At 41.6% G+C, this 25,797-nt stretch overlaps 1 pseudogene; it reads right to left on the bottom strand.

Moving 5' to 3' along the window:
* LOC133421573 (nucleolar protein 58-like) overlaps positions 1-25,797 on the bottom strand; it is a 254,014-nt pseudogene that overhangs the window by 169,265 nt on the left and 58,952 nt on the right.

A 25,797-nucleotide genomic window follows, 5' to 3' on the forward strand; every position in this document is an offset into this window, starting at 1 on the left:
TTGCTCTGATTGGTTGTCTTCTGCCATATGGAAACCACTAGTGCCTATTACTGCAAGAGTAAGAGTTGACAGACTGAGCTCTCAAGTTTATGGTCTCTTAACCCTTGTGCTGTCTTCAGGTCAAGGAAGGAGGAAGAGAAGAAGGAAGGAAGGAAGGAAGGAAGGAAGGAAGGAAGGAAGGAAGGAAGGAAGGAAGGAAGGAAGGAAGGAAGGAAGGAAGGAAGGAAGGAAGGAAGGAAGGAAGGAAGGAAGGAAGGAAGGAAGGAAGGAAGGAAGGAAGGAAGGAAGGAAGGACGGAAGGAAGGAAGGAAGGAAGGAAGGAAGGAAAGAAAAAAGGAAGGAAGGGAGAAAATAAGGAAGGAAGTAAGGAAGAAAACAAGGAAAGAAGGAAGGAAGGGAGAAAAGAGGAAGGGAAGAAGGAAGGAGAGAGCAGGAGGAAAGAAGGAAGGAAGGAAGGAAGGAAGGAAGGAAGGAAGGAAGGAAGGAAGGAAGGAAGGAAGGAAGGAAGGAAGGAAGGAAGGAAGGAAGGAAGGGAGAAAACAAGGAAAGAAGGGAGAAAACAAGGAAAGAAGGAAGGAAAGGGAGAAAAGTGGAAGGGAGAAGGAAGGAGAGAGCAGGAGGAAAGAAGGAAGGAGGGAAGGAAGGAAGGAAGGAAGGAAGGAAGGAAGGAATGTAGAAGGAAGGAAGGAAGGATGGAAGGAAGAAGAGAAAAAGGAAGGAGAGAGCAGGAGGAAAGAAGGAAGGAAGGGAAAAAAGAAGGAAAGAAGGAAGGAAGGAAGGGAAAAAATGAGGAAGGAAGGAAGGAAGGAAGGAAGGAAGGAAGGAAGGAAGGAAGGAATGAAGGAAGGAAGGAAGGAAGGAAGGAAGGAAGGAAGGAAGGAAGGAAGGAAAGAAGGAAGGGAGGGAGAAAAGAAGGATGGAAGGAAGGAAGGAAGGAAGGGAGAAAAGAAGGAAGGAAGGAAGTAAGGAAGAAAACAAGGAAGGAAGGGAGAAAAGAGGAAGGGAAGAAGGAAGGAGAGAGCAGGAGGAAAGAAGAAATGAAGGAAGGAAGGAAGGAAGGAAGGAAGGAAGGAATGTAGAAGGAAGGAAGGATGGAAGGAAGAAGAGAAAAAGGAAGGAGAGAGCAGGAGGAAAGAAGGAAAGAAGGGAAAAAAGAAGGAAAGAAGGAAGGAAGGAAGGAAGGAAGGGAAAAAATAAGGAAGGAAGGAAAGAAGGAAGGGAGAAAATAAGGAAGGAAGGAAGGAAGGAAGGAAGGAAGGAAGGAAGGAAGGAAGGAAGGAAGGAAGGAAGGAAGGAAGGAAGGAAGGAAGGAAGGAAGGGAGGGAGGGAGGGAGGGAGGGAGGGAGGGAGGGAGGGAGAAAAGAGGAAGGGAGAAGGAAAGAAGGACAGGAGAATTATGTCATTTTGACCCGAAGACAGCACAAGGGTTAAGGCATTTTTAGATTAAACCTCTAAACTTAACCTGGATGAAGAACGTGTGTTTAAAGTGCACTGTCCAGTGTAAATGCAAGCGGTGTCATTACCTCCTTATTGACTGAGGCTGAGTTGAGGGAAGTTGAGGGAAGAGGAGTCAGGAGTCATCAGTGGGTGGTACTGCCCAACATGAGGGACCCCGTTGTCTGTTCGGTTGTCCTCACCAAGATTGGAAAAGCTGGCTCCTGCAGCGCTGGATGCAGGAGATGGACCGGGATCCATGCTACCGTAAAGCAAAGGGATTCCCAAAATCACGTGGCACAAATGGAAATATGGCCAGTCCAGACTCCTCTGATGCTCCTGGTGTTGTGGTCATTAATCGCCTAGAAATTCTTTCATGGGCTCTTCAATTTGTTGATGACCTGAGTTTTGTTTCTTGCAAAAATGTAGTCTGAGAGTTCAGTGGCCAGCTGCTCCAACAATGGAGCATCTTTTACTGTTCCCTTAATGTGCCAGTTTATGGCGTCCTTGGCTTTGAGGTTGAGGGGCTAGCGGCCCCCCTCACCATCCTGTGCCAACCTATTTGCATCAGCCCAGACTTGTGTTTATGTGCACCCCTGGAGGAAGGTTAGTGAGGGGGCAGCTCCACACCCGACCTTCAGTCAGTTGATGGAAAAAGGACATGCAAAACACTATTTGTGGGAATAAACATGGGGCAACCGGGAAAGTAAAAGGGGCTTTAGTCCCCAATTTCTATAAACAATGCTGCTCTATTTGATTTACAGGGCCTCTCAAAATATTCAGGACCTTTTGAGTTGGATGTTTTTAGGACTGCAGGTTTTGTTAGCTGACAGTTCAACATAGTCACTGTTGTCATGCTTCAAAAAGGATCTTCTTGACACCTTAACAGTTTGCTGAAAGGATGGGTAGGATGTGTATACGTCTGTATGTTTATATGTGTATGTATGTGTACATATCTGTATGTTTATATGTGTACATTAGGGCTGGGTATCGATTCAAATGTCAAGAATTGATTCGACTCCGATTCTTAAGATTCAGAATTGATCATTAGGATTTGATTCGATCCGATTCAATTCGATCAGATATTGATTTGGGTTAGTGTTATTAAAAATGTTTTTTGAGCTGTTGTAAAAATGTTGTAAAACTGTAACTTAACTAGTGGAATAATAATTTCACAATAATATTGTGAAATAACTAAGAAATAAATAACTTTCAATATCCATTTAAAGTGATAAAAAAAAGAAATTGCAACAGCTCATGCAGTAAACAAATCATTTTAGCTCATTTATTCTGTCACCAGACACAGCTTGCCATGAAGCACCCATTTTTCAAGTATGTCATGACAAACCGTGTGTTCAATAACATAAAAAACCAAACAAGCTATAGTAAATATAGATAATATGAACTTCATTGAACGTATGTAATGTATGTAATTCTGAAAAACAATCGATCTTTAGACATCCGAATCGATTTTTAGGAATTAATATGAGAGTAGATTTAGAATCACAAAATCAATTTGTTCAACACAGGCCTAGTGTACATATGTGTATATGTCTATATGTGTATATGTATAGATGTTTATATGTGTGTGTATGTATATATGCATGTTTATGTGTGGGCTGGCTCTCGGGTGTTGGTGTCGGGGGCCTGGGTAACGGTGTTGGTGTGGGGGGCCCGGGTAACGGTGTTGGTGTGGGAGTCCCAGGTAATGGTGTTGGTGTGGGAGTCCCAGGTAACGGTGTTGGTGTGGGAGTCCCAGGTAATGGTGTTGGTGTGGGAGTCCCAGGTAACGGTGTTGGTGTGGGAGTCCCAGGTAATGGTGTTGGTGTGGGAGTCCCGGGTAATGGTGTTGGTGTGGGGAGTCCCGGGTAACGGTGTTGGTGTGGGAGTCCCAGGTAATGGTGTTGGTGTGGGAGTCCCAGGTAACGGTGTTGGTGTGGGAGTCCCAGGTAATGGTGTTGGTGTGGGAGTCCCAGGTAACGGTGTTGGTGTGGGAGTCCCAGGTAATGGTGTTGGTGTGGGAGTCCCAGGTAATGGTGTTGGTGTGGGAGTCCCAGGTAATGGTGTTGGTGTGGGAGTCCCGGGTAACGGTGTTGGTGTGGGAGTCCCAGGTAATGGTGTTGGTGTGGGAGTCCCAGGTAATGGTGTTGGTGTGGGAGTCCCAGGTAATGGTGTTGGTGTGGGAGTCCCGGGTAACGGTGTTGGTGTGGGAGTCCCAGGTAATGGTGTTGGTGTGGGAGTCCCAGGTAACGGTGTTGGTGTGGGAGTCCCAGGTAATGGTGTTGGTGTGGGAGTCCCAGGTAACGGTGTTGGTGTGGGAGTCCCAGGTAATGGTGTTGGTGTGGGAGTCCCAGGTAACGGTGTTGGTGTGGGAGTCCCAGGTAATGGTGTTGGTGTGGGAGTCCCAGGTAATGGTGTTGGTGTGGGAGTCCCAGGTAACGGTGTTGGTGTGGGAGTCCCAGGTAACGGTGTTGGTGTGGGAGTCCCAGGTAACGGTGTTGGTGTGGGAGTCCCAGGTAATGGTGTTGGTGTGGGAGTCCCAGGTAACGGTGTTGGTGTGGGAGTCCCAGGTAATGGTGTTGGTGTGGGAGTCCCAGGTAATGGTGTTGGTGTTGGAGTCCCAGGTAATGGTGTTGGTGTGGGAGTCCCAGGTAACGGTGTTGGTGTGGGAGTCCCAGGTAACGGTGTTGGTGTGGGAGTCCCAGGTAACGGTGTTGGTGTGGGAGTCCCAGGTAACGGTGTTGGTGTGGGAGTCCCAGGTAATGGTGTTGGTGTGGGAGTCCCAGGTAACGGTGTTGGTGTGGGAGTCCCAGGTAATGGTGTTGGTGTGGGAGTCCCAGGTAACGGTGTTGGTGTGGGAGTCCCGGGTAATGGTGTTGGTGTGGGAGTCCCAGGTAATGGTGTTGGTGTGGGAGTCCCGGGTAACGGTGTTGGTGTGGGAGTCCCAGGTAATGGTGTTGGTGTGGGAGTCCCAGGTAACGGTGTTGGTGTGGGGGGCCTGGGTAACATTGTTGGTGTGGGAGTCCCAGGTAACAGTGTTGGTGTGGGGGGCCCAGGTAACGGTGTTGGTGTGGGGGGCCTGGGTAACGGTGTTGGTGTGGGAGTCCCAGGTAACAGTGTTGGTGTGGGGGGCCCAGGTAACGGTGTTGCTGTGGGAGTCCCAGGTAACGGTGTTGGTGTGGGGGACCGGGTAGCGGTGTTGGTGTGGGGGGCCCGGGTAACGTGTTGGTGCGGTGCCATGTGCTGGTCCTGTTCTTGTGGGGGCTGCTGTGTGAGGGGTTGGTGGGTGGACTGGACTTGTATGATTGTGGGTGTATATATATATATATACTTGTTACTGTTGATATGTTGAAATGCGTGTATCTATACGTTTATGAACAGTAACAAGTATATATATATATATATCCTTTATCTAACCAGGTTAAAAAAAAAAAAACTCATTGAGATTAAAACCTCTTTTCCAAGAGTGACCTGGCCAAAATGGCAGCATAAAAACAATACAACAATACATACAAACACAGACCGTCAGTCACACATTCTGGGGAAACAATAGTAAAACAATAGTAAAATTTACACAACGGAGCAGTCACAAGAACCGAGAGAGCTAATTTCTCTGTTTTAAAATTGATTTGAATTCACCCAAGGAAACTAGATCAACCAATTTCAAGTCCTTCTGCGCATCATTCCAGGTTGACGGGGCAGAAAACTTGAACGCCTTTTTACCCAGTTCAGTTCTGGCTCTCGGGACCTGCATTTGAATAAAGTTATGTGAGCGCAGGTTCATAATGGCTGACGTTTCTACACATGTGCACGCACAAATATGTAGGGAGACGTCCCAAAATGGATTTATAAATAAAAGTCAGCCAGTGGGAGAGTCTACGGACAGGCAAAGGACAATTGGCAGCAGCATACAAAAAACAGTGATGTACCTGAAAGCTGCAACCGGTGAACAGGTGTGTAGTGTAGTGTGTGTATAGGTATGCTAATGTGTGTAGAAAAATCTTCCGGTATCCGATCATTTATTCTCAGGTATTTATTCTCAGGTACAATATATATTTATACTGTGTTAAATTGTGTAAAAACTAGGGGTGTAACAATATATCGTGCCACGAAATTTCGCGATACAAAAACGTCACAATACGTGTTGTGGAGGTGACAACCTGTATCGCGATATTGGGTTATTAATATTAATATATTGTGTTGACTAGAAACGCGCATCCGACCGCGACCGCGCGGACCAAAATCTTACTCCGCTCAGAAGAAACTAGTCCCGTTTTGCGGTCCCGTTTTGAGCTCTGAACCTTTACTTAATTACGTCTGGTGTAGAGTTAAGCATTACCTTATTAAATTAAACCTTTTTGGGGTCGTGAATAGGATAAACAGGGGACAACTTCTGCGTGAGTTTGCGTGTACTTCGATGTCCGCTCAACAGCGTAGGATTTCAGAACATCAACACAACACCTAGTGCTGTATCACTCCGCCCAATCTAAAACATACTAACAACTGATATACTGACTAGTGTAATTATAGTCCCTGATTTACAGAATATAAAGAATATATTTTTAAAATAATGAACCATGAATTACCAAAATAACCTTCTTAACAAATATAAATCTCCTCTTACACTTATAAGGTGAGCATGAATCAATCTTTTTTATGATGTAAAATTGTATGTATTTATTTACTTGTATTTATTTATTTATTGAATTTTAGTTGTTAAATTTCTAGAAAAGAAAAAAGTCAAATCATACATGAGAGAAACTATTCAGTTTGTGGCAAAATATTTGTACTTGTATGAAACTGAAGATGCATAATGCAAACCTGACATTTACTTTTAGTTCAGTTTGTGGAAAATGTTTGGCCTGGCTTTCTCTTTAAAACTTAAACAGTTATAAAGCATTACAAACTGTAACAATAGGGCAAAGGCACAGCATTGTTTTGTATTTTGTGTCTTTCAAATAAAAGACAATTTTTTCCAGTCATATGTTCCTCATTCAAGGTTGTTAAAAAAATACTGCTATAATATCGTATCGTATCGTTATCGTGACCTCAATATCGTGTATCATACCGTATCGTGAGATTAGTGCATCGTTACACCCCTAGTAAAAACGTATGTAACTTCTAAATACGTCAACATTTTTTATATCTAATAATGAGGGTGCTTCTGAAAAAATAGTTTTGAGTTAAGGGGTAGAAGTTCATGCGTTTCCTCCTCCTTATTGAACATGTCATGACTGCTGCTGCTGCCAAAAAGAAGTGTTTCTTGCATTCAGTGTTCATATATTCAACTTTACATCATGTTTGAAAGACTTTGAAATGAAAGGATTTCATTGAAATTGAAAGGTGGTCATGTTTCTGAGCGAATGTGGCTCGCTAACCAACCCGAAGGTTTGCTACATTCAAGGATTGAATTCATATTCTGCAGTCTGGTTGATTTGCTTGTTCCTGTCTTGTGGGAACTTTATAGCCAGTTCAAATATAGTTAGTTCTCTCCTTTTCTTTCACCCTCTCCCTTTTTCTCTCCCTCTCATTTTTTTTACTTGTCTGTGTTATTATTAAAATGTGAAAATGTGACTCAGCATATCAGTCTAAAACTCAACACACTGTATGGTGAAGAAGAGACTTTGATAGACTCCATACGAAGCCATAATCCCGACAATAATGATATTCAACAAGTTACCGCATACCTGAAACCAAACCGAGCACTTTGTTGCCTGTTGTTGAAAATGATAAATAATTTGCAAAGTTAATTGATTACAGGACTGTCTCAGAAAATTAGAATATTGTGATAAAGTCCTTTATTTTCTGTAATGCAAAAATGTCATACATTCTGGATTCATTACAAATCAACCAAAATATTGCAAGCCTTTTATTATTTTAATATTGCTGATCATGGTTTACAGTTTAAGAAAACTTAAATATCCTATCTCAAAAAATTAGAATATTCTGGGAATCTTAATCTTAAACTGTAAACCATAATCAGAAATATTAAAATAATAAAAGGCTTGCAATATTTCAGTTGATTTGTAATGAATCCAGAATGTATGACATTTTAGTTTTTTTGATTGCATTACAGAAAATAAAGAACTTTATCACAATATTCTCAATTTTTTGAGACAGTCCTGTATAAGCAGGGCTGCACATAAGTGGGCCGCCAGAGCGCATGCGCCGTCAAAATCCACAGTGCGCTGTCAATCTTGTGCTGCGAAGCGCTTTTGCGTACCAACAGCTGGGGCTCATATTATTGGTTATGGCCAGACCAGAATACTAATATTAAAAAATCTATTGGGAGAGCTTTTCCCCAGAACCGCCACTCAAAGTTAGTACTGGCCAATCACAGCGCGTCCTTACTCCCCCTCCATGCTCGTTGGGGAGGAAGAGAGGTAAGGATCGGCTTTACTGAACAAACCCCGACACGTCTCGTCAAAATGTCCAAGAAGCAAGCGCCATTAAGTAATTATTTTGGCGTTCCACCGCCACCAACTACAAAGAGACGCCAAACTGAACCACTACCCGTGGATAGAAACGGAAAACGTGTGTTCGCCGAGAAGTGGCTGCATGATTTTACGCGGCGACGCGCACCGTACGTTCGCGGTCCCGCGTATCCTACCCCGTAAGTTCTGCGTTGGTGCAACGCGGAACCATAAATCAGCCAGTGTCCGTCACTGCGTGCGGCAGTTACCTGCACCAGCAAGACGCTGCTCTCTGATTATGGCTCACAGTTTCTGAAAACCCCAAATAAAAAATAAATTAGAGAATATTTTATGAAATCAATAAACAATTCCATCATCAAAATTATAACAAATAAAAGGTTCAACATATCTTGCTTTGCATGTAATAAGACTAGGTAATATATTAGTTTCACCTTTTAAGTTGAATTATTGAAATAGATTAACTTTTACACCATATTCTAGTTGAATTATTGAAATAAATTAACTTTTACACCATATTCTAGTTGAATTATTGAAATAAGTTAACTTTTACACCATATTCTAGTTGAATTATGGAAATAAATTAACTTTGTAAAGGACCATATTGAGCCATTCATCTTTATAAGTGAATAAATATCGTTTTGCCTATAACTTATTCCTGCATCCCTCTTTTATCGATCCGGCGAGACGGGTCACCGCGTTTTTGGAGGCCCAAGTCACATATCCAGGGGCTCCTCTGAGCACCAGACCAAAATAATTATGTGCAGCCCTGTGTATAAGGCGTTAAATAGTAGAGCCACAAATGTAACATATTTTACAGTCTTTCTCAAGGAACTATCCCCCCCCCCACCCCTGTTTCATCATGTTGATTTCATTATATGCTACATGACATAACAATAGCTTTTACAGCACTAATTGCCACTAACTGTGTGGGTGAGCATCAGCAGCTGATGGTAGTCTTACTGTATAGACTTATTATGGATAACCAACCACTTTAATGGAATAAACATTACTCAGAATTACAATTACCGGTAATGTCTTAACCCACACAGCCTAATTTTATTCCCTCTGTGTCCCTTTTTACCTGCATGCTCTTCTCTGCTTCTTCTGATCTCGTCTCTCTGCTCTTCAACCCCATTTGCTCTGCTCCGTCTCTGCATCTGCATCTGCCTGCGTTCCTCCCTTCATGGGCTGCTGCATTCTAGCACCCATAGAGTCCACAGACGTTACGCTGATGGGGAAATACGTGTAACGTTTGCACACATCAGCATGGAGACTCTTTTTTAAAATACAGTAACGTTGTGTTGTTGAACACAAATTAAAAATAAAACCTTTTGTATTGTCATTTCAGTCTATTTTCAGTTTCTGCCTTGGTGGTTAAAAATATCATAGGCATTGGGTGTTTCGCAATCAAACGGGATGTGTGTGTTTATTTGCTGGAAACTTGTGGTCTTGATTTGTCTGGATGCATTTAGATCCAGGTTTGAATGGAGCCTTAACCTTGTGCTGTCTTCAGGTCAAGGAAGGAGGAAGGGAAGAAGGGAGGAAAGAAGGATGGAAGGAAGAATGAAGAAGAGAAGGAAGGAAGGGAGAACGAAGGAAGGAAGGAAGGAAGGAAGGAAGGAAGGAAGGAAGGAAGGAAGGAAGGAAGGAAGGAAGGAAGGAAGGAAGGAAAGGAAGGAAGGAAGAAGGAAGGAAGGAAGGAAGAAGAAAATAAGGAAGGAAGGAGAAGAAAAGATGGAAGGAAGGAAGGAAGGAAGGAAGGAAGGAAGGAAGGAAGGGAGAAAAGAAGAAAGAAGGGAGAAGAAAAGAAGGAAGGAAGGAAGGAAGGAAGGTAGGAAGGAAGGTAGGAAGGAAGGAAGGGAGAAGAAAATAAGGAAGGAAGGAGAAGAAAAGACGGAAGGAAGGAAGGGAGGAAAGAAGGAAGGAAGGGAGGAAAGAAGGAAGGGAGGAAAGAAGGAAGGAAGGAAGGAAGGAAGGAAGGAAGGAAGGAAGGAAGGAAGGAAGGAAGGAAGGAAGAAGGAAGGAAGGAAGGAAGGAAGGAAGGAAGGAAGGAAGGAAGGAAGGGAAAAAAGAATGAAGGAAGGAAAGGAGAAAACAAGGAAAGAATGTACAAGGGAGAAAATAAGGAAGGAAGGAAGGAAGGAAGGAAGGAAGGAAGGAAGGAAGGAAGGAAGGAAGGAAGGAAGGAAGGAAGGAAGGAAGGAAGGAAGGAAGGAAGGAAGGAAGGAAGGAAGGGAGAAGAAAAGAAGGAAGGAAGGAAGGAAGGAAGGAAGGAAGGAAGGAAGGAAGGAAGGAAGGAAGGAAGGAAGGAAGGAAGAAGGGAGAAGAAAAGACAGAAGGAAGGAAGGAGGAAGGAAGGAAGGAAGGAAGGAAGGAAGGAAGGAAGGAAGGAAGGAAGGAAGGAAGGAAGGAAGGAAGAAGAAAATAAGGAAGGAAGGAGAAGAAAAGATGGAAGGAAGGAAGGAAGGAAGGAAGGAAGGGAGAAAAGAAGGAAAGAAGGGAGAAGAAAAGAAGGAAGGAAGGAAGGAAGGAAGGAAGGAAGGAAGGTAGGAAGGAAGGTAGGAAGGAAGGAAGGGAGAAGAAAATAAGGAAGGAAGGAGAAGAAAAGACGGAAGAAGGAAGGGAGGAAAGAAGGAAGGGAGGAAAGAAGGAAGGAAGGAAAGAAGGAAGGAAGGAAGGAAGGAAGGAAGGAAGGGATAAAGAAGGAAGGAAGGAAGGAAGGAAGGAAGGAAGGAAGGAAGGAAGGAAGGAAGGAAGGAAGGAAGAAGGAAGGGAAAAAAGAATGAAGGAAGGAAAGGAGAAAACAAGGAAAGAATGTACAAGGGGAGAAAATAAGGAAGGAAGGAAGGAAGGAAGGAAGAAGGAAGGAAGGAAGGAAGGAAGGGAGAAGAAAAGACAGAAGGAAGGAAGGGAGGAAAGAAGGAAGGAAGGAAGGAATGAAGGAAGGAAGGAAGGAAGGAAGGAAGGAAGGAAGGAAGGAAGGAAGGAAGGAAGGAAGGAAGGAAGGAAGGAAGGGAGAAAAGAAGGAAGGAAGGAAAGGAGAAAACAAGGAAAGAATGTACAAGGGGAGAAAATAAGGAAGGAAGGGAGGAAGGAAGGAAGGAAGGAAGGAAGGAAGGAAGGAAGGAAGGAAGGAAGGAAGGAAGGAAGGAAGGGAGAAGAAAAGAAGGAAGGAAGGAAGGAAGGAAGGAAGGAAGGAAGGAAGGAAGGAAGGAAGGAAGGAAGGAAGGAAGGAAGGAAGGAAGGAAGGAGAGAAAAGACAGAAGGAAGGAAGGGAGGAAAGAAGGAAGGAAGGAATGAAGGAAGGAAGGAAGGAAGGAAGGAAGGAAGGAAGGAAGGAAGGAAGGGAGAAGAAATAAGGAAGGAAGGAGAAGAAAAGACAGAAGGAAGGAAGGGAGGAAAGAAGGAAGGAAGGGAGGAAGGAAGGAAGGAAGGGAGAAAAGAAGGAAGGAATGTACAAGGGGAGAAAATAAGGAAGGAAGGAAGGAAGGAAGGAAGGAAGGAAGGAAGGAAGGAAGGAAGGAAGGAAGGAAGGAAGGAAGGAAGGAAGGAAGGAAGGAAGGAAGGAAGGGAAAAAGAATGAATGAAGGAAGGAAGGAAGGAAGGAAGGAAGGAAGGAAGGAAGAAGGAAGGAAGGAAGGAAGGGGAAAAAGAATGAAGGAAGGAAAGGAGAAAACAAGGAAAGAATGTACAAGGGAGAAAAGAAGGAAGGAAGGGAGAAGGAGGAAGGAAGGATGGAAAGAAGGAAGGAAGGGGAAAAGAATGAAGGAAGGAAAGGAGAAAACAAGGAAAGAATGTACAAGGGGAGGAAGGAAGGAAGGAAGGAAGGAAGGAAGGAAGGACGGAAGGAAGGAAGGAAGGAAGGAAGGAAGGAAGGAAGGAAGGAAGGAAGGAAGGAAGGAAGGAAGGAAGGAAGGAAGGGGAAAAAGAATGAAGGAAGGAAAGGAGAAAACAAGGAAAGAATGTACAAGGGGAGAAAAGAAGGAAGGAAGGGAGGAAGGAAGGAAGGATGGAAAGAAGGAAGGAAGGGAGAAAAGAGGAAGAGAGAAGGAAGGAGAGAGCAGGAGGAAAGAAGGACAGGAGAATTAGGTCATTTTGACCCAAAGACAGAACAAGGGTTAAAGAACAAGCACAAAGCAGCTTGCAGCATGCAGCATGCAGCATGCAGCATGCAGATGCAGATGTAGATGCAGATGTAGACGGTCTCTAGTACCTTTCAACATTCTGCAGAGTGAGCAGTGGACAGATTTTTCCACACTAATTAAGCAGGAGACTTGTATCCAAAATCAACACAGAATATGTGTGAGAATAATTCAGTTATAACTGGTGGGCTAGCACAAAAATATGAATATACCCCAGGGAAATGTCATCTCAGCTTTTCCCATTCTTTTGGAGAAATCATTTGTGGCTTGCTGCTCCACTCATCAGATATTAATCACTACATTTCCTCATCTCAGGGCTTCTGAGGCATTTTGCATCTGCAGGGAGACGGCCACCACCAACTCATTCCTCCTATCTAATGGTCCAGATTGTGGGCGAGAGCCTCTTTGCGCTACCCTACACCAACGTAATGAAACACAAATTAAAAGTTCAAGCCCCCTCTTGAAAAGAGAAGACTAACCGTTCTTCCCGTTGTTTCTCCTGTTCTCCCTGTTTTGTTTTGTTTTCAGTACCTGGGGCCCCATCTTGTTCACCCGACTCTCACAACTAGAAATAGTTATTTATTTACACATACAGTACACGCGGCTGTACGCACACAAACACAAGTTCAGCAGCTCCCTCTTGGTTGGCGCATAGTGGTGTTTCTTAGGGCTGCTGAGAATCTGGCGTTATGCTTTATTCATCCCTCCGGCTCTTTGCAGCAGCAATGAAGGAATTAAGAGGAGGAGAGCTCTGCGGCGTACGACACACTGCCAACCAACAGAATGGCGCTAACCTTTACAAATTCTGGGGAACAAAAACACGTGTGATGACTGTGCTTCCAGGGCACTGTTGTGTTTTTGTGATTTTATCCGGGCAGCTATCGCCACACTGCTGTGTGAATTTCAGAAAAAGCAAAGTGCAATGTACCACAGACATAATATAAGGGAACATTATAAAAATCTTTAGACATATGCTTATGAGCCATAGTTCAGCAAGGACTGTTTACAAGGGGACGTTTGTATTCGGGCTTTGTACAAATATACCAGAATCCAGCTGACAGCAATTGTGAAAAATAGAAACCCACGCTCCAGACATCCTTAAGAAATAACAGGGTTTTTAAAGTGAAAATATAAAACTGACAATAATAATAAGCAGCAAATGTCCAGATTGTCATATCATTGATGTGATTTTCCATCATAATAATTCAAAGGAACAACATAAGAACATTTAAAATAAGATAAGAAACAAAAAAAACATCATCCTAACTACAGAAAGGCCTGTACGTGTCACACACCATCAATTAAAGTAAGTAAAGTAAAATCTGATAAAAAGTGAGCTGCCGCTGTGATATTTGCATGAATATTCTGCTGGGAGCCATGGACCATAAAAAGTTGTCAAAGAAACTTCAAAATAAAAGAATATCAAAGGCACTGAATGTACTGCAGAGCACTGTCCAAAGTCAGTGAGAGGAGAAAGTGAGGCATCACAGAGACATTGCAAAGGTCAGGATGAACCAATGCTGCTGTGAGGGCGAGGAGAAAACTGGTCTGGAGGTCTCAGAGATGCCAACAGCAACACCAAAGAAAAACCAGGCTCACGTCTTTGATCTTAAGTGTAAAAAGTAGGTTTGGCATGAAGCCAATGCAGAGCATCATCCAAGGAATAATAAAAGGAGGGGTCGGCAACCCCTCCTTTAGAGCCGCCCTAGTGGCTCTTTGGAGCTTTTTCAAAAATGTTTGATCTTTTTTTTCCTTCTTCTCCCCTTTTTTTTCTTCTCTTTTCTTTTTTTTCTCATTTTTTTCTTTTTTTTCTTCTTTTTTCCCCTTTTTTTATTTTTTCTCTTTTTTCTTCCTTTTTCCTTTCTTTTTTAATTTCAACATTTCGACTTTTTTCTCAAAATTTTTACTTTTTACTTTTTTCTCGACTTTTTTCTAGAAAGTTTTTCTCGAGATTGTACTTCAACATTAATCTCGACATTTCGACTTTTTTCTCTACATTTCGACTTTTTCTCAACATTTTGACTTTTTTCTCTACATTTCGACTTTTTTCTCGAAGTGCAGAATGAAAAACAAATACATGCAGCATGTGTTGTCTTCATTCTAAAGGCTGATTTATGGTTCCGCGTTACACCAATGCAGAGCCTACGGCGTAGGGTACGCGTCGCCGCGTACCCTACGCCGTAGGCTCTGCGTCCATTTAACGCAGAACCATAATTCAGGCTTTAGGCTTATACAAGACTTAATTTTTTGTGGCTCCAGGCTGGGTGATGGTGTGAGGTTGCACCAGTGTCCAAGCGAGAGGTCGTTTAGACGTCTATGATGACAGCATGCTCCTTTCAAGAGAAAATCTTTTACAGGGGCATCTAAAACCACAGCGTACATTCAAGGAGGAAGAAGAGGATGTGGGTAGCGATGTTGTCGGCCCGCGGTCCGCTCATGTTCCCAACAGTGAGTCTGTGGAACATTTTTAAACTACAAACAGCAAGTAAAGGCAACATGCTGTTGACCAAGTTTAGCTCCGGCAGTGTTTGTGTGAAGAATGGGACAAAATAAAGGTTGAAAATCTTCATCATGTGCAATCCTTGATCCCAGATTAATAAAAAAATAGCAACATTACAACATGGTAAAAGCTTTCCTGTATGCCTGCCAACATTTACTTTAATGTGTTACTGAAATAAACAGACGGGTGGATTGAATGAAATGAAGTGGACAAAACATAACAGGTCAAATACCGTCCAGATCATATTAGAAATCAGAGTTTAAAAGACATTTCTTGCTTTTTCTTTGGTTGTTCTTGTTATTCTTTCTCCATTTCCTGTGCCATGAAGATATATAGTCTATGCACGGCTGAGAGAGTTGTGTATGAAAAATGAGCAGTTTATACAGATTTATGGATAAATGATGAGCCCAGTCAAGAATAAGGTGTGCTATTAAGGCGTGCTATGTTTTATAGTAAAAACCAAAGGTTCTTTAATACGGCCTTTTTAATGGCAGACACAGCTGTGCGTCGGGTTGGAGGAGAGACAGGCGGTAGATGGGTCAATGACGAATAAGGATTTTCAACAGGTCAATTTTTTGAGTTTTTTGTCAAGATGAATTGGCACTAGCCTTAAAAAAAGGTCATGTGGTGCAACCATGATTCATATTAAAATAAATTAATTTCCTTAACATCTTGACATCTTTTTTTTACAAGTTTTCCGTATTATTAAAAAATGGTTGTTTTTTTAATGGCCGCGTCAAATGATATTTCATAAAATGGACATCATCAGGCAAACTTTGTTTGTATATTATGATGGAAATATAAATACAAATGTGTATAAATCTTATACACTACAAGACATTTCAGAAATCATACCAGATAGGGCAGAAGATTGATTTAAAAACATTTAGAGTGATTTCAAAAAAAGTTTTCAAAACAAGAGTCCTGGTCGGACGGTCGCACCACATGACATTTTGACGCTTAAAACAACAACAAAATCCAAATAACTAGTATTTTTTGTAAAATTCAAGTGAGTCCATATGTGGGACAGGTCGGTCATATATATAGGATATTTTCTTATCCATTTAAACCTTTTTTGAATTTAAAAAAAATCGTTTTTTCAGAAAATATAGGCGTCACGTCATTGACCCAGATGCAGACAGATGTTTGAGCTCCAACAACAATCAGAACCAGAGCTGCCACCGGTTTACGGTGGTTAAACCGGCAGTGGAGTCGCCTGACTTGCTCTTTTTTCTTCCAGGATAAGGAGGCGGCAAGCTGGGTTGCTTCAGAGAAACCGAGAGAGGGATGGCGGTGGAGGAGAAGCCGGGGGGCGTGAAGAGCAGCAGCTCCATCGTGCCCTGCTTCTTGTTTGTGGAGGTAAGGAGCTCGCTGACGTATTTACATTAGAAGGATACACTGAGACGGAAACGACTACATTACCTTAACGTCGTGATCATTTCCAGTGGTGATTTGCGACTTCTCTGAGCTCTGATGCCGATTCTTGGTTTCATCTCTGCAGTCAGCTCTTCTATCCTCAGTGAGGATACATTTCTCTGGCTCTGAGATTGGGCCGTCTACTTAGCCTCCAGCTTTTTTGCACTTTGGTCTTCTCACATCCTCTGCAATCTCAGCCTCAGTGCTAAATATTTCAGACTCAATGGGAGGGGGGTTTGGGGCGGCTCAGCGACCACGCTTTCCAACACTGACATTCTCGCTCAGCGTCACACATCCTGCCATGTTCCAGTGTCATCTGAGGATTTGTAAATTAGCTCATTCCTTCTGTAGTTGCTCTGTGGCATGTTGAGCATTTCCTAGCTGATAAGTGAACTGCATGATTTATCAAGGTGGCTGCGGATGTCTCACGTCAGACAGGCTGGGTTTTAACGCTCCCGCACTTTTGGGGACGTGTTAAACAGAAAACCTCAAAGGTGATTGTATCTGGTAGAGAGAACACACACACACACACACACCGTGCCATCACTTGCAGAAAGCATGTTGTATTTGGGAGAGCAGTCAGACGGATGACTCAGAGGGCACAGGAAGTCCCAGAGCATTCACAAAATTGTGACTGAGCAAGAGCTGGTGAGGCAATCAAGCGGTGTGTGAAAGGCAATTGACCTATCAGTGAGACGTGGCCCTGACATGCAGATGAGCCAATGGCGGCTGAGTATCAGTTGCACGTGCATTGGAGCTTGAAAGCTTTCAGCTCCGTAGAGAAGCTCTGGGAGTCCTGAACGTGTGAACGTCCTGTTTGTAAGTGTTGTGGCAGTAGGAAGTGAATTTGAATTATTTATATCTGAATGTGAATCATTCCATTTTAACCTGAATTGATTGATTGGATTAACTGCTTTTAAAATCTGAATCTGAACGGACTAATTTGACATTTTAAGGGGAAACCTTAACTTCAAATCTTTATTTGTGCGTACAACAAAAATACATTTTTGTGTATCAGTTTGTGTGTTTTGCTATTTCGTCATGTTGTCTTTGTATGTTTGTATACTTAGATATACGTATTATATTTATATCATAGTTATATTTATATCATAGTTATAATATATTTATATCATAGTTATATTATATTTATGATAGAGCTTACATCTGGTATTAAACAGGTTATTTTAGTACTTTTCGAATATGTAACTGAAATATGTGTTTTGATGTGGTTTTTTTTTTTCTTATTTTTTTTTAATTTTTTTACCTTGTCTGCACACATATTAATGCTTGATACCATGCCGGTACAAACCTAAGGCATATATATGTGCATTATTACTATATTTAATATATATACATATATATACACGCATACATACGCATACACATACATATATATACACATACAAACCCAGTGAGTTTTTTTTCTTTTCTTTTTTTCTTTATGTGGTGGAATGCCCATCTGTATTTGTTTCTCTTATCTTTTCTTCTTGTTCTTTTTTTAATACATGTTCGAAATAAATAAAAACTAACGAACGAACGAACATTTAATCTATTGGTTTGAATGTGCATCACGATAAAATCAGAACTCTATTTCATTCTATTGAAAAATTCAGCTCCCTAATTCATTCTCACGTTGCAGTTTCACACATCTCCATCCAAATTCAGTTTTTCTGATCCATTGTTTGTGCCACACATCCGAGCCCTCCTGGTTAGCAGCGCTGCCTTCCAGTGAGACGATTCCTGGACTTCAGTTTCCTCCCACAACACACATTTCAGGTTAACTGAGGGATCTTATTTGCACAGAAAATGATGTATGAGCCCACATTCATTAATATGCTGTGATTGATCAGTGACCTCTTGTTTTAAAACTTCCAGTTACAATACAGACAAAATAAAAAAAAACAAAAAAAAAAAAAAAAAAAAAACAATACAGACAATGGGAATTGAACCTGGAAGGCAGCAGTGCTAACCACCAAGCCAAGGTACAGGTTCACATCGGCCATTCAAATCCTCAACAGAACGTGTCTGCTTGCTTTTATTTTGGTGACACAACAGTTGGTGATACTGAAGTTATTTTTAACTTTTAATTTGTAGACTAAGTATGGGTCATGCAGCCAGTTGCTTATTGACATATGCATCTTTTGCAGTTTACAGCAGGTCTTGGTTTGCTGACATTTGACTCGTAGCTTCTTGTCTGTGTCTCAGTGGTTACACAGAGGCAACATTCATGCTTTTACGTTATTGACTGCAGAAGTTGGAATCTGCAAATACCTGTCCAACTTTAGGGGTCGGGGAGTGATCGTGTGGCCCCACCGGGGTTTCTCCCGGTGTGCCAGCGGGCCAGTACAACAACGGGCACGTTGTATTTCCGATAATTACTTGTGTGGGATGAAACACGGGTTTTCAGCCGCTGCTGCTAAAGTCCATTGACTGTTTAAGCTACAACATCACGCACCTGGAGCCTTAAAGACGACACACAAGCAGCTGCCTCGGCAAACATCATTTTAATACATACATAGGTCTTCCTGTCATATGTGTTGTGATTTCTTTTATCTCTTTATTTATAACTCGGGCCATTGGTCGCTGGACATCCGTCCTCCAGGTAGAAACAGTGAAGCACTTTCCTGTCGTAAAATCGACTTCTTCCTGTCTGTGTTCGACTAGTTTTGCCTGACCCGAGGGCCCGGATGTGTAGCACAAAGAATTGAAAAGAAAAACTGAATTTGGCTGAACTGAAAAGAGAGAATGAATTAGGGAATGGCATACAGGTTTGATTTTATCGTGATGCACATTCAAAGCAATAGATTCAATTTCAAATTAGTCCATTCAGATTGAGATTTTAACGGCCGTTATTCCAATCAATCAATCCAGGTTCAAATGGAATGATTCACTTTCAGATATAAAGAATTCAAATTAACATCCTATTGGCACAAGATTCTTCCCATATGTTTGTAGCCCGGGGGGTTGTGAGGTTATGCCTCTCCAAATTAAGCTAATTACAAATGAATGAATTTAATCTCATCCTGCTGTGCAGGAGCAGTATTGATCCTGGATGTTGTCATCTGTGATCGTAACAACAATCTCCATCTTGCATCTATATAAACTTTCCCTCCGATTTAATGATATTACCTACTGTTATCTATTTTAACATTTTGCAGACATCTCTACATTTCATATTTGACTACACAACAAAATGTGTTCCTCCTGTGTCTAAACTACAGTATGCACATCTTCAAGAAGAATGACCTGCAGAGAAAAAGAAATTACCCTTTTCCATGAGCACATCATGCTCCAGATACGACGTCCCAGTGATTTAAATCCTAACAACACTCACCTCTTTGTGCTTTACAGCGGTAGTTAAAGAAATACCTTGTCAAAAAAAAGGAACGCTTTGGTGTGAAAAGTTATCTTCAATAACATACTTGAAAAACTGTAGAAAGATCATTTTGATGCAGCAGGAAGACTGAATGCTGTCTTACTTTACGGATGTGCACATTTATGCAACCAGATTATTGGTTGCATAAATATTTTTTGAATATTTCCGCCAACAATTTGGTTGTTTGTCAATCGAACTGTGCAGACTATAGGCCACGTTCAAAGTGGGAAAAGTTTTGAAATGATTTGTTGTGATCTTAATTGTTCTTCCTTTCAGCAGGGAAGTGTGCGCTTTTAATATCCACCTCTGGCTATTTCCCAGCATTCTGCTGAATTAGTACAGGAGAGATTTTATTTTTCCAGTTCACACTTCCAGACAGTGACGATCCGTGTATATCCATGTACGATACTGGGCAGAAAACTAGGTTATGTTTGTGTTGCGAACTCAAAGATGCGTCCCTAACCGGACCTCACTGGCAGTTCAGATCCGTATGGGTGTCGGCATGCTTCCATGTAGGTACACTGCAAAAACCCAACATCTTAACAAGAATATTTGTCTTATTTCTACTTAAAAACTCTCATTTTTAGTCAAAAAATCTCATTACACTTAAAACAAGACTCATCACTGGAAAAAAAAGCAACAATTTTCACCTGTTTTAAGTAGATTTTCACTTAAAATAAGTAGAAAAATCTGCCAGTGGAACAAGATTATTTTGCTTGTAATAAGAAGATAAATCTTGTCCCACTGGCAGATTTTTCTACTTATTTCAAGTGAAAATTTACTTGAAACAGGTGAAAATTGTCAAATAACAAGTTATTTTTCTGGTAATGACTCTTGTTTTAAGTGTAAATGGGATTTTTTGACTAAAAATAAGACAAATATTCCTGGTAGGATTTTGAGTTTTTGCAGTGTACATGTGTAAATCCTGGGATGATGGATTAACCAGTGAACAGTTTCACTGTTTTAAAAAAGACTGTTATTGACCACGAGTGGCTTTAGTAGTTAGTGATGTCAAGAAATGAAGTTACACTCCAGAGCCTTAAGTTTAAGGAGACTGTTCTGACTGCTGTTCAGTGGAACATGGATAATCAATTTGGGGGGGTGGTCTTTATCCCACTCTATGCTGGATTATTATTTTCTAATTAATGAACCAAATACATTAAATTAGGTTAGAACTAATTCATTAAAATAATATGATCAGAGGCGTCAAAAGTATTCACATTCATTACTCAGGTAGAAGTATAGATACTAGAGTTTAAAAATACTCCTGTAGAAGTTGAAGTATCAACTCAAGTTTTTACTCAAGTAAAAGTATAAAAGTACTGGTTTCAAAACTACTTAAAGTATAAAAGTAAAAGTAATGTAAGGGGGAAAAAAGCCATTAAGGACAAAAGCCATTGAAAATGAATGCATCTTAGTATAATGCAAATATATTAAAGAACCATATATGTGTACTATTGAGCATTAACATGTGTTTCAGAGAGCAGGAGATATGATGACTAGTTGCCTATAAGTATTGTAATGGTGCAAAAAGTCAAACTTCAGAGGCATGTTATCATTTATCCTAACCTTTATTGGAATGTACATCCAAGTTTAGTTGCAGGAATCTGAGGGAACGGATGTAAGAACAAAACTGGACAAGAACATCTGAAACAACCACAACCAAATTCACTCTATCTGGATGGAGAAATTTAACTGGATAGTTTTTTTTAAAGGCTGAAATGAAATAGAGTAACGAGGCTGTTTTTAAAATGTAAGGAGTAAAAAGTAGATAATTGTGTGAAAATGTAAGGAGTAAAAGTAAAAAGTCGTCTGAAAAATAATTACTCCAGTGAAGTACAGATAACCAAAATTTCTACTTAAGTAAGGTAACCAAGTATTTGTACTTCGTTACCTCTGATTATAATATAACAAATAATATTACTTCAAATGATACATTTGTGAGTGATACATGAAAGATTTAGAACCTTTGGTGTTGGAGCAACGAGCGAAGCAGGCTGGATAAAGTGTGAGGAAAATTGAAGAATGTGATCAATAAGTGAAGCAATGGTGATGCTCCAGAAACCTCTCAGTATTCATTGATGTTTTGTTTTCCACTCACAATAACCCGAAGCTCAAATACATATTATTGTTCATCCCTCTCAACAAAGAAACGTGCATATTCTCTGGAACAGTTTTGTAAATAATGTTATGTGTGTTGCATCCTCCATCAGACATGTCCCTTGACCCCCTCAGGTTCATTTGTGTTTGTGGTGACGGAATGACCCGCTCCTTTATTGAGCCCTGCACGCCTCATAACCAGTTTCCATGGAAACCAATCAACTCCACTCACGCTCTAGCTCTACTCTCCTTCCTCTGACTCCTTTCATCCTCCTTTCCTAATCACAGGCTACAACCTTTTTCTATCACTGGAATCGGCTCGGCCATCATTTTGTAGAGGTCTCCTCCAACCTCTGCATTTTGCTCTGTCCTTTCCCATTTTCCCGTCCCCATTACCTCCCTCCTCCCAGCACTTATCTCTGATCAGCAATTTTGGGCAAAATGTCTCTCGACAAGTCACAGTTGCTCAGACTTTCGACATGACATTTCTGTTCAATCTCTTTTTAAATGAATACAAGTCAACAAGACCATCGTCCCTTCCCATGTACACATGCACTTCTGCCAAGGCTGTTAAAGCATCAGCGAAAGGCTCCTGTGTTGTTGCTTTTTTTTAACCTGCAAAATACAAAGTCTATTATAATTATGACCTCTCACCACACGACTTTTTACTGCTCAACAAAATAGGAAACATTTAAATAGCCTCAGAAAATGGCAGTAAATGTATAATCACCACTAAAAAACACTACATTACCATAAAAAGAACAGAAGTTCAAGTATTTATCTCTTTGTACATGACCAATCTTTGATTCACTGAAATGTTTATCGCTTGTCATTTTTAAATAGTATTCACTTTAATTATTCAGTTTTTGTCTTTTATTTCTTATCTCATAGCGGCCACAGACTTGTCATCATTCTCAGCTGGATTGGTGTGGGTGCTAACATTTTCCGCCCGTGCCTATAAGTGTAACCGTCATTTAAATCCTGCAGCATTTCGCCTGAAGTTCAATCCCTTAACATGTAAAATCAAAGGACATGTTTTGCATTGATTTCATGCATTGGCTCACACACATTTCCTCTGTTTTTTAGAGTCAATTGACTGTGGGGAAAATTGTCTGATTTCTACTGTTGCTTTTGTTTTCTGTTATATAGGACCTTTGTATTTTATAATAGAAATGAATATATATTTGTGCTGCAAATATACATCCATCAGTACCCTTTTTTGTCAGTCTCAGTCCATTGCAGGGTTATTCTTAAAGACTAATGATTTAATATTTAGAAAAATGAGCCAAGACTTGGATAAATGCTGATTTAATTCCCACAAGGGGGCACTGTTGTAACACAACTGAGGCTCGCCAGTACTGCCAGATACAGGAATTTCTCTCTCCTTTTGAGCTTTTTCAATGTGTCAGAAGGTGTAGTTTTCATCGGTACTAGTTTTGAAATACCACTCATTTAGTATTATCAGTATTACAACAATTTTCTCGGCTGTGGACCTTTCCCATCGTCAGTGTCACAGGAAATCATCCAGAGATTGCACATGAACACTTAGACAGCAGTACCTTGTCAGTGCACCCTGCTGCCACCTCCATCTTTAGGTCACCGGGTTAAATGATGGGAAACATCCTGATAGTTTCACACCTCTGACAGGAAGTCTCCCGCGGCTTCAGAAACTATGATGGTAATATTGTCAACCAATGGTTTTTTACAGTACTTTGCAAATTTGCTGGTTTCGTTGTAATAGAAGGGCTGAATAATTTATCGGCCAGTGTCTGGAGAGTACTTTTGGGGATTTACAGACTTTTTCTGCAGAAATATCATGTAAAGTTAATTTCTTATTCACTTTCAAAAATTCACCTGGCGGGCTGGCCCACTTTTGGAAGCTGAGGTCATATAAAATACAACCGTTTTGCTGCGGAAGAACAGTCAGTCATCGCCGGCTGCTGTAAAGCTCCTGTATTACATTCACTGCTCTCTGTTGAGTTTAATGTGATTTGTTTCCAGTCTTTGGTTTTACAGTTTACAAAAAGCTGGTCAACAGTGTGAAACATTTGGCAGCTAATTAGCCGTATATTTCCCTCAGGGGTGGTACAGACGTGGTGCAAAAAAAAAAGGAGAAGAAAAAAAGATGATAGCAAGATGGTTGCTGCTGTTGAAACTAGAAGAAGAAAATGCCTATGCTAATCTGCTTTGTCTGCATTAGCTGTAATAAATACTCTGAAAATTCTTCATGAACAAAGACAGTAAAGCGAATCCTAGTATTTTACTGCCCTGTGCTCTGAATACCTCCCTGACATTATTTATTCACAGCCAGTGAAAAGTACACGGGGTGCAGAGTGTATGACTTGGCAGCCAAGCCTGGAGACTGGGGGTGGGTAGTGGGCCAGTAATAGCTGCTGTGCTGCAGTGTAATCTCTGAAATGTGCATGCACAGGGTTTCCCCATGGGCATGTATGCACTGCAGTAGTATGACGTCTGACCTCGCTGAAGGTACACAAAGAGCTGGATCCACAGCACTGTTCATACTTGGATTACAGTGTTTGTTCAGAGACGACTCCACACGGAGGACAGAGGATGAGCAGAGCAACCACACTCTCATTTCTTCCCTCTCACTCCGAGTCCTCCCCAATTTCAGCCCTTTTTAAAAAAAACATAAAGTATTAAAAGGAAGTTCACTCTCTTAATTTCTCCACGACTGTTTTCAGCTGAGCTGTCCATTTACCCTTGTGCTGTTATGGGTCAAGGAAGGAGGAAGAGAAGAAGGAAGGAAGAATGAAAAGAAGGAAAGAAAGAAGGAAGGAAGGGAGAAAAGAAGGGAGGGAGGGAGGGAGGAAGGAAGGAAGGAAGGAAGGAAGGAAGGAAGGAAGGAAGGAAGGAAGGAAGGAAGGAAGGAAGGAAGGAAGGAAGGAAGGAAGGAAGGAAGGAAGGAAGGAAGGAAGGAAGGAAGGAAGGAAGGAAGGAAGGAAAGAAGGGAGAAAAGAGGAAGGGTAGAAGGAATGGAGGAAAGAAGGAAGGGAGAAAAGAAGAAAGGAAGGAAGGAAGGAATGGAGGGAGGAAGGAAGGAAGGAAGGAAGGAAGGAAGGAAGGAAGGAAGGAAGGAAGGAAGGAAGGAAGGAAGGAAGGAAGGAAGGAAGGAAGGAAGGAAGGAAGGAAGGAAAGAAGGAAGGAAGGGAGAAAATAGGAAAGAAGGAAGGAAGGAAGGAAGGAAGGAAGGAAGGAAGGAAGGAAGGAAGGAAGGAAGGATGGAAGGAAGGAAGGAAGGAAGGAAGGAAGGAAGGAAGGAAGGAAGGGAGAAAATAGGAAGGAAGGAAGGAAGGAAGGAAGGAAGGAAGGAAGGAAGGAAAGAAGGAAGGAAAGAAGGAAGGAAGGGAGAAAATAGGAAGGAAGGAAGGAAGGAAGGAAGGAAGGAAGGAAGGAAGGAAGGAAGGAAGGAAGGAAGGAAGGAAGGAAGGAAGGAAGGAAGGAAGGAAGGAAGGAAAGAAAGAAAGAAGGGGAAAAAAGAGGAAAGGAAGGAAAGAAAGAAGAGAAAAAAGAGGAAGGGAAAAAGGAAGGGATGAAGGAAGGAAGGAATGGAAAAAAGAGCAAAGAAGGAAGGAAGGAAGGAAGGAAGGAAGGAAGGAAGGAAGGAAGGAAGGAAGGAAGGAAGGAAGGAAGGAAGGAAGGAAGGAAGGAAGGAAGGAAGGGAGGGAGGAAGGGAGGAAAGAAGGAAGGAAGGAAGGAAGGGAGGGAGGAAGGGAGGAAAGAAGGAAGGAAGGAAGGGAGGGAGGAAGGGAGGAAAGAAGGAACGGGAGAATTAGGTCATTTTGACCTGAAGACAGTACAAGGGTTAACGTGCACGGACGGTTCTTTCTTCTCTTTGCTTTGCTCACCTCGGAGTCCACAGCTTCTCTGAATGCACCACTGGTTCTGTTGCTTTTTCCAACTACACATTTTTCACACATACACACCCAGACTGAACCTTTGACAATCACCGTCTTCTCTATTTGTCATTCATTTGAAACAAGTAGTGAGATTTTCAGAGTCATTCTCAGAAGGGAGCCATTTATCCTGCTTTTAAAGTGGATTTATCACGCTTTTCTCTTTCTGATCATCTGTGTATGCACAAGCCCGCTGGAAGAATTATCACCTAATCTATGTGTATGTCATCATTTTAACCAAAATTCAAGGGGGGTGGTGCATGCCTAAAAGTTGTGAACAGGGGCTAAGAAGAGACACAGAGAACAAATATTGCATCACCATGAATCAGTCTGAGATGTCGTATCTGAGACTTTTGTGGAGCCACGCTGCACAGATTCAATTAGATGGAGTCAATGATCAGAGGACGGTGTTTAGAGAATGAGATAAGCTGCTGAATCATTAGCTGTCAGCTGTTTCTGCGACTTCCTCAGCTGCACGGAA

Source organism: Cololabis saira, chromosome 21 (genome assembly GCF_033807715.1).
Source record: "Cololabis saira isolate AMF1-May2022 chromosome 21, fColSai1.1, whole genome shotgun sequence".
NCBI lineage: Eukaryota > Metazoa > Chordata > Actinopteri > Beloniformes > Belonidae > Cololabis > Cololabis saira.